This window comes from Ochotona princeps, chromosome 23 (genome assembly GCF_030435755.1).
Source record: "Ochotona princeps isolate mOchPri1 chromosome 23, mOchPri1.hap1, whole genome shotgun sequence".
Taxonomy (NCBI): domain Eukaryota; kingdom Metazoa; phylum Chordata; class Mammalia; order Lagomorpha; family Ochotonidae; genus Ochotona; species Ochotona princeps.
In genome coordinates, this window is record NC_080854.1 from 11,178,258 (window position 1) to 11,185,471 (window position 7,214).

Sequence of the window (7,214 nt, forward strand, 5' to 3'; positions counted from 1 at the left end):
GACGCCGCCTCCGACCCCGGGGAGCTCCACGAGCAAGTGGGTCCCCCCACACCCCCCGTCCGAGCCAGGCAAGGTGGCTGGCCAGTCAAGGGGGATGGTCTGAGAAAGGCGCCTCCGGGGGCTAGCCGGGGGCAGCGGCCGGATCGAGCCGGAGCTTCCCATCTCCGTCCAGGAACCCCACACGCCCGCTGCCCAAACCCGGGAGAGCGGAAGGTGCCGGGTCCATCTTGGAAACCACGGCAAGAGGGGTTTCCTTCGGTGCACCCACCCTCCCTTATCCCCGAGCGCCAACAGCCCACGGGACCGCCGAGCGTGCCCCAGAGCCGGACGGGCAGGGGAGCCGAGGCGCCGCTCACAGAAGCCCTAACAAGGCCACAACGCGGCCTCGGCACGCACAGGCCGCCGCGCTGCGGGGAGGCCGGCGGGGAGACGGAGCTCGGGAGGCGGCGGACCCGGGGGTCCCCGAGCCTCCCCCCCAATCCCCCGACCAGCCGCCGGGGCTCGGCCGCCCGCCCCTCCCCACAACCGCCACCTCCGCTCCGCCGGGGCCGCGTCCCGGGGTCGGACGGGCCCTCCCCGCGCCGCCCCCGCTCCAGCTCCGCCGGCCGCGGGCAGCCTCACGCCTCGCGCCGCCAACGCCGCTCCCGACCCCTCATCGAGCCCCAACGCCGACACGGGCGTCCTCTCTCTCTCTCTCACACACTCACACACACACACCTCCCCCCCGGCCTGAGGCGCGGAGCACAGAGGACGCCGTTACCTTCCGCCCCACCAGAGGTGCCCCAGGCCTGGGGTGCCGCTGCGCTCGATCCCGGGAGGAGGTTTTCGGTACTTTGAATAATCCCCTTTTGCCGCTTTTCCCTCCCCCACAACCAGTCTCAGTCCCAAAATGGCGCCGGCCCGATCCGCAATGTTCTGGGGCCAAGTCTCGCGAGATCGGCGAAGGTGGCGAGGCGGGGAAGGAAGCGGAGGAGCAGAGGAGCAGGGCGGGAAGGCGGGGCGAGGAGCCGGAGGAGGGAGAAAGCGTTGTGGAAGACGCTGGAAGAACGACTCTGCGGGGCGGGGCAGCAGGAGGAGCGCCTCCACCACAGAACCTTCTGGCCAAGCAACCGCTCACGCCCCGGTCCAGAACGCTCCGCCCTGTACGTCGAGCGACCGGGGGAAGGGGCGTGGCTACGTCTGGGGGCGGGGCCCCCGAAGCCCCCGGAGGCTGTGGGCCGTGAGGGGGGCGGTGGCTCCGCGCGGTGACGTCAGGAGCAGCTGGAGTCGGGGATTACCCCCTGCTGCTGACGTGAGGCCCGTGAACAATCGGGAAGGTTCGGGTTGGGAGGGGGAGGAAAGGGGGAATTCCCCTCGCCTCGCGGAGGCGCCCCTCCTCCCACCTCTCCCCTCGGCCCGCAAGGCGCAGGCGGCCGCCCCTGGAGGCCTGGGCCGCTGAGGGCCGCTGAGGGCTCCGGGGCCGCGCGCCGCAGCGTCTTCCGCCGCAGCCGAGCTCTGAGGAGCCGCGGTGCGGTACACGCCGGGGCCGGCGTTCGGCCTTCGGGAACTGACGAGAGGGTCGTTGCGCGCGGGGCCGGTCTCCTGGCGCCCTGAAGCGGAGGCTCCGCGCCGCCCTCACAGGCACCGGGGCGGCCAGAGAGTGGAGGTGCGCGCGGGGACTAAACCCGAGTGTGCTAAGAAGAAAAAACAGCCGGAATACTGTTCTTCCTTCTCAGGCTACAGTGGGGTGAATGACTTCAACCAATGTCTTGCAGGGTTTTGTTTTTTTGTTTTAATGACATCTGCGGTATTCACAGTTTTTCCAGTTGTGATACCATTCATCCCTTTGAAACCTGTGAAGTTGGCATCTAAGGAGGATTGGCATGAGTTACCACGATGGGGGGAGATGGAGGGAGGCTGTCTTAACCAGGGAAAATCGGGAAAATAACAAGTGCTTGGCTCTTCGCCCTCCCCCAAGCCGCGAGAGCCTCTTGCACAGAAACTTTATGATCCTTTTATGTGCAGTGTGGGACTTGTAGTTTAATGGAGTGCTTCTAAAAACCCCTGAAAGACTGCTGCAATGCAAACGCCACGAAATTTACACCTCCCAACCTTTTATTTCAGTCGACTTCAGGGACGTGGCCACTTTTGGCAATCAGTGAGAGCCCCGCTGGGCGCCTAGGACAGGGAATTAACACTTCTTGGATGCCCTGACTGCCAGGCTCTGCTGGCAGCGACATCTGAGGTAGGTGTGTCTGCCCTCATTTTGCGAATGAGGAAACTAGTGTAGATTAAGTTTTTAGCTTTATGCGATATGGAAATTGGGTGCCATCATTTGACTGGGTTTTAATCCATGGTCTTCCCACCGAATTCACGCACTTTCATTGCCACCATTGGGGAGGCCCCTGTGATGCTTTCAAAGCATCACATCAAACCAAGGCATAAAAAAGGGAAATGTTGCTAATAACTTGTACCTTGCATATAATAGAAGACCACATGAAATTGAAAAACAAATACTGAAATGAAAAAACAATCCTAAGGTATAACAGTTAATATTTAACTATGCACATTTGGTTGCTACCCCAGGACCTAATTTTGATTTACATAATGCATACCTAAGAACTCTTGCAAACCATAAAGGAAAAAGATAACCACACCAATTCTTTTTAAAACTCAAAAAATAATGAGCAAGCTAGTCATGTATGTGTGTTAATCAATGCATTTTCATGTGTACAGTATTTTCTGCCTCACTAGAAAAAGAAATGGGACCCGGCGCGATAGCATAACAGTTAAAGTTCTCACCTTGAACACAACCGGATCCCATATGGGCGCCGGTTCTAATCCCTGCAGCCCCACTTCCCATCCAGCTCCCTGCTTGTGGCCTGAGAGAGCAGTCAAGGACGGCCCAAAGCCTTGGGACCCTGTACCCACATGTGACACCCAGAAAAGGTTCCCCAGCTTCGGATCGGCACAGCACCAGCCGTTGCGGCTTACTTGAGGAATGAACCAACAGATGGAAGATCTTCCTCTCTGTCTCTCCTCCTCTCTCTATATATATATCTGACTTTGCAATAAGCGATAAATAAATCTTTTTAAAAATTATTTTTAAAATCTTCAAAATGAAAAATACTTTTAAAGTATATCTCTTTTTTTAAAAGATTTATTTTTTTTAAGAATTATTTTATTTTATTACAAAGTCAGATATACAGAGAGGAGGAGAGACAGAGAGGAAGATCTTCCATCCGATGATTCACTCCCCAAATGAGCCGCATTGGCCTGTGCACGCCACGATCTGAAGCTGGGAACCTGGAACCTCTTCCGGGTCTCCCACGCGGGTGCAGGGTCCCAAAGCTTTGGGCTGTCCTCAACTGCTTTCCCAGGCTACAAGCAGGGAGCTGGATGGGAAGTGGAGCTGCTGGGATTAGAACCGGCGCTCATATGGGATCCCGGGGCTTTCAAGGCGAGGACTTTAGCCGCTAGGCCACGCCGCCGGGCCCATAAAAGTTCTTTTTTTAAAAAGTCAAGCCTGGGGCTGATGTCATGGTGCAGCTTATGACACAGACATTTTGGGTCCTGACTACTCCACTTCTGATCCAGCTTTTTGCTAATGTGCCTGGGAAGACAACAAATAATGGCCTAACTACTGGGGGACCTGCTAGCATTTTGGAAGACCAGGATGAATTTCAGGGTTCCCAGTTTCAGCCTGGTCAAGCCCTGATTGCTGTGGTCCTTTGGGGAATGAACCCGTAGATGGAAGATCTGTCACTTTTTGTCTTTCTCTCCCTCTCTTTGAAATTAATACATAATTTTTAAAGATAAAATAAACATGTAGGGGACAGCACTGTGGCATAGCAAGTTAAACTACTGCCTGTGACAGTGGTATCCCATTTGGGTGCTGGTTCCAGTCCTGCCTGCTCCATTTTATTTTTTTTAATATAATTTTTATAATGGATTTATTTTTGGTGATGTTTACATAGTTAAGGATGCATATTTGTGTAGACCACTGATTAGGGTAGAAGAATGAAGCAAAGTGGGTGAGACAACCGGTTTCAATCTCCTTTTGTTCATGCATCTGGGGAAAATGGAGAGAGCGCAGGTCCCAGCAGCCAACCACTTCACTACCCTGGGATGGGGGGACAGCTCTCCGATATCCCAGGCTCCCCAATGTGGAGTATATTCTGAGGGCACTGCTAAAGTGGTTTCCAAAGTTCTGAAATGCTGTTGACTTTCTTGCTCCAAGGTGAGGAAATCCTACTAAGGTCCATTGGCTGACACAGTCAACCTTAGAGTCAGGTTGCCCAGATACTTGCTGTTGAAGCTTTGCTGGGAAAGCTGTCCAGTTTGTCCTGCACTCCACGGTATTAGATGTGCTCCACAGGCCTCAGCGAACTGGTTGTCATGTGCCCAAAGTTCATCTGGGCATGCTGACCACTGCACAGGCTTCAACAACAGAGGAGACCAATTTCTGACATATGTACTCCATAGTCAGACCACAGATCCTGTAACTTCCCTCATAGATGGAGTTTTGAGTCCAGTGCCTACTCCATTGCTGATCCAGCTGCATGCCAGTGTACATAGGAAAGCAGCAGAGGATGGCCCAAGTGCTTGGGATTCTGCATCTACGCGGGAGACTGGGAAGACACACCTGGCTTCAGCCTGCGCCTTCCCCCAGCCATTGTGGCCATTTGGGGGAGTAAACCAATAGATGCAGTAGATGGAAGGCTCTCTCTCTCCCTCTCTCTCCTTTCTCACTCCATAACTCTAAAGACTCCTAAATTTAAATATATATATATATATATATATATATATATATATATATGAATAAAGATATTTCCCCCCCAAAAATGTAATGGGGCTAATTGAACAGAATACCAGGAGTGAATAACTTTCTAGTCAGAAACCATTGCACAAGAAACACAAACATAAAAATAAGTCAGAACAAGGTCTTTCCAGCCACACACACAGAGAGAAGGGAGTGCCAGCACCCATGCTTCTGTGACCCTGAGACAGGGCTGGAGAACAACACCATGCACACGTCCCAAGGGCATAGGCGCCAGACCAAAGAGATTAGATGCTCAGAGTTGGGTTTTGAGACTCATGACTTCATGACTGGATTCCTAATTTAGAAAGCACCTTCTCTGGAAAAGAGATTAAAAAAAAAAAATGAGACTCCAGGAAGAGAAAGAATCTAAGATGCTGTTGCAGTAATCCAGGTGAAAGATTACAACTGGGACTATCCTGGTCACCTTTTGGTTTCTCCCAAACACTAAGATTCTTACTGGTAAGAATTAATCACTCCAATTGTTCCTTTTCCTTCTTTCTTTCTTCTTTCCTTCCTTCTTTCCTTCCTTCCTTCCTGCCTTCTTTCCTTCCTTCCTTCCTTCCTTCCTTTTAAAGATTTATTTATATGTATCTGAGAGAGACGTGGGGTAGAAACAGAGTAAGCCAAACCAGGAACTTCATCAAGGTCTCCAACACAGGTAACAGAGACCCAAGTACTGGGACCATCTGCTGCTGCTTTTTTCAGACCATTAGAGCAAGAGGCTGGATCCAAACCAGGACATGAATTGGCATCCTAATGGGAGGCCTGCAAAATAGGCAACAGCTTTACCCGTTTTGCCTTCATGTTAGTACTGTTTAACTGTTTTCTTCTGTCATCATAAGTATGCTCCCCCACTTCCTGCCACCAATTCTTACACGCAGTTAAATCTCAGCCTAAACGGCCCCTCATACTCTCATATACGGTGATCACAGTTATAAATTAAGCAGTTATTTGTAAGTTTCTTAATGTGTGCCTCACTCACCTGACTCTAGATTTCATGAAAAATTGGATGAATAAATGGATGAGCAAAGAAACAGGATTATGAACATTCAAAAGTAGTACATTTGCTTCTGAGATGTTGTAGGGCAGGGAAACAATGTCAGTGATGCCAGCCATTTTCTAATTGGGGCTCTTGGGTGGATGCTGATGGCATTCAAGTGAAGAAACCAACCAGAGAAACAAGTTAGGCGAAAAATGAAAATCACCACAGTTTAGGGCTTTTATTTGTATGAATCTCAGATACAAACCCAAGTGGACAAGAAGTAAATCTCAAAAAAGAAAAAGAAAAAAGTAAAATTCAGCCTAAGTGCCACAATAAGTCCCATATGCCAATATTGGTCTCAGTCAAGTCAGAGGTTTTTGTCTTACCTGGGGTTGTATCACAGTTGGAAAAGGGGCATCTTCCATAGTGGTGCTAAAGATTCCATGAAGTACAGGATTTCAAGTCATCTGTGAGAACTAGAATCTACTGAGAGATTCTTGGCCCACCAAAATTCCACTGTTGCTGAGTCATCGCTCAGTAGCGGTCCATAAAACAGAAATTCCACATAGATGAAATGGAAAGTTTGGAAGTGAGACACTGAGTAAAGAAAGAACAAAGAATAAAAGAGACACATAGATCAGTCACATCTTCCAACTTGCACAAAAATGGAACTAGGAATGAACACTATCCCATATTGGGTTGCCAGATTGTGGGGGATCACCCCAGCCCCCCCCAGCCCCCTGCCTGGAGGGGGTGACTTCAACCCAACCTTCCCCCATGGCCTGGGGCACAGCTTTCAGGCCTACATTTGGAGTGTGACCTCCAACATGGCTACAACGTCAAGGGGAGTACACCTGGAACACGGCCTCTGACATGACCAGAAGATTTAGGGAAATAGATGTGTCATACAGCCAATTGCAGTGTCTTTGGTGAGCCTAGGGTCTTCTGGAAGGCTCCCTTCTGCCCTCCCTTTCCTTACCCTTTAAAACCTGTAACCTGTGCATAATAAAGCAGTCATTCCTCACCAGCTTGTCTCTGGTGGTTCTTGTTGCTGAAGGCCACCATCTGCCTCACCTTCGGTGACCTTGAGAAAAGATAAAGTGTTGAATACAACTGACAGGGCTGAACTAGGCTAAAGCTAAGAGCCAGGAATTTGATCTGAATGTCCCACCCTGGTGAGGGGCGCAAACGCTTGAGCTGTCCTGTTGCTTTCCCAGGCACATTAACAGGAAACTGGATCAGAAGCAGTACAGCTGGAACTCGGACCAACACTCATGTTGGTTGTTGACATTGCAGGTGGTAGCTTCACTGGCTTTGCTAAAGTGGGCCCCAATATTCTTATACGTAATGTTGTCTATAATACTGTTAATTAATATTTGCTAATTAATTGGATTCTTAGAATGTTCAATATACATTAAATCCATGAAAGAG

At 50.7% G+C, this 7,214-nt stretch overlaps 1 protein-coding gene across 3 annotated transcripts in view; it reads right to left on the minus strand.

Moving 5' to 3' along the window:
- Positions 1 to 966, minus strand: part of GPBP1 (GC-rich promoter binding protein 1) — a 61,443-nt gene extending 60,477 nt beyond the window's left edge. The window contains exon 1 of one of the 3 annotated variants that reach the window (XM_058680236.1): positions 761 to 966. The gene's annotated coding sequence lies outside the window, so the exon portion shown is untranslated. The remainder of the gene's footprint in view (positions 1 to 760) is intronic. The other 2 variants (XM_058680235.1, XM_058680237.1) reach the window with 2 other exon arrangements.
- Positions 967 to 7,214: the final 6,248 nt, after the last annotated feature.